Here is a 981-nt window from a genome sequence, read left to right on the forward strand (position 1 = left end):
AAAATAAGTTAGTTTTTGTAAAGGGGGGTTTTTTTTGTTTCTTTTTTTTTTTTTTTTTTTTTTTTTTTTTGTCTGAGAGTTTGTGTTTAAAAGCAAGCAAAAACACACACACATATACACACAATGAGACCCCAAACCATTTTAGGGGGACGGAATATAATTTGTTTTGATCTCTTACAGGGAACTACAGTTTTCAGATAGTCCATACTTTCATAGACAAAAAAATAACAATAATATGGGATATTATTCTATTCTCATATTTCCTTCAGGCTTCTGGTATGGACAATAGATTTGACACTCTCAGAATTATCTTCCTTTCTCTGCCCCTTGAGGATTTTCCTGTGGAAGCATCCTTTATTTTAAAACATCAACCTTGCCAAACTCATTGTGGTTGGCAGGGTCACCGTTGCAGAGCGTGGGACCATGGTTTTGTGCGTGTAGTAGGACAAAATATGCTTGCAGAGATGATGTAAAGCTGCCATCCAGACAACCACAATGCAGAGGTGGTCATTTTATGGACACCCATGCAGACAACCAGATACACCCATGCCACCTGGGGGGTGATCTGTCTTAAACCCATGCACAGTCTGGCTTTTCATGTTTTATACAACTATAAACTATAAAACCTCCATAGCTCTCCCTCAACACCCTGTCCTTTGCAGGGTAAGCAGGTAACAAGGGCCACCCAGGGACCTAGGCTTGGCACACACAAATATTTTGTGTAAGTGTGACTATTTCAGTTGGCATCACGTTGTTGCGCAGAGTAGTTACACAAGTACACACCTCAGTGTGAACCACGAGGCAGCCTGCCCTTCGAATGAGTTATGCTCACATCTCTGTGAGCATATACCTCTATCTCTGCAGGAAAACGTTCCAGGAATTGTTTTTCCTCCCCCTTTTCTCATTTGCACACATGGGCATAGGTCAGTCTGATGCCGTGTTCTGCACCCTCTGAATCCCTCAGGATCTATTCCTCTAGAT

Source organism: Calidris pugnax, unplaced genomic scaffold (genome assembly GCF_001431845.1).
Source record: "Calidris pugnax isolate Ruff unplaced genomic scaffold, ASM143184v1 scaffold157, whole genome shotgun sequence".
Taxonomy (NCBI): Eukaryota; Metazoa; Chordata; class Aves; order Charadriiformes; family Scolopacidae; genus Calidris; species Calidris pugnax.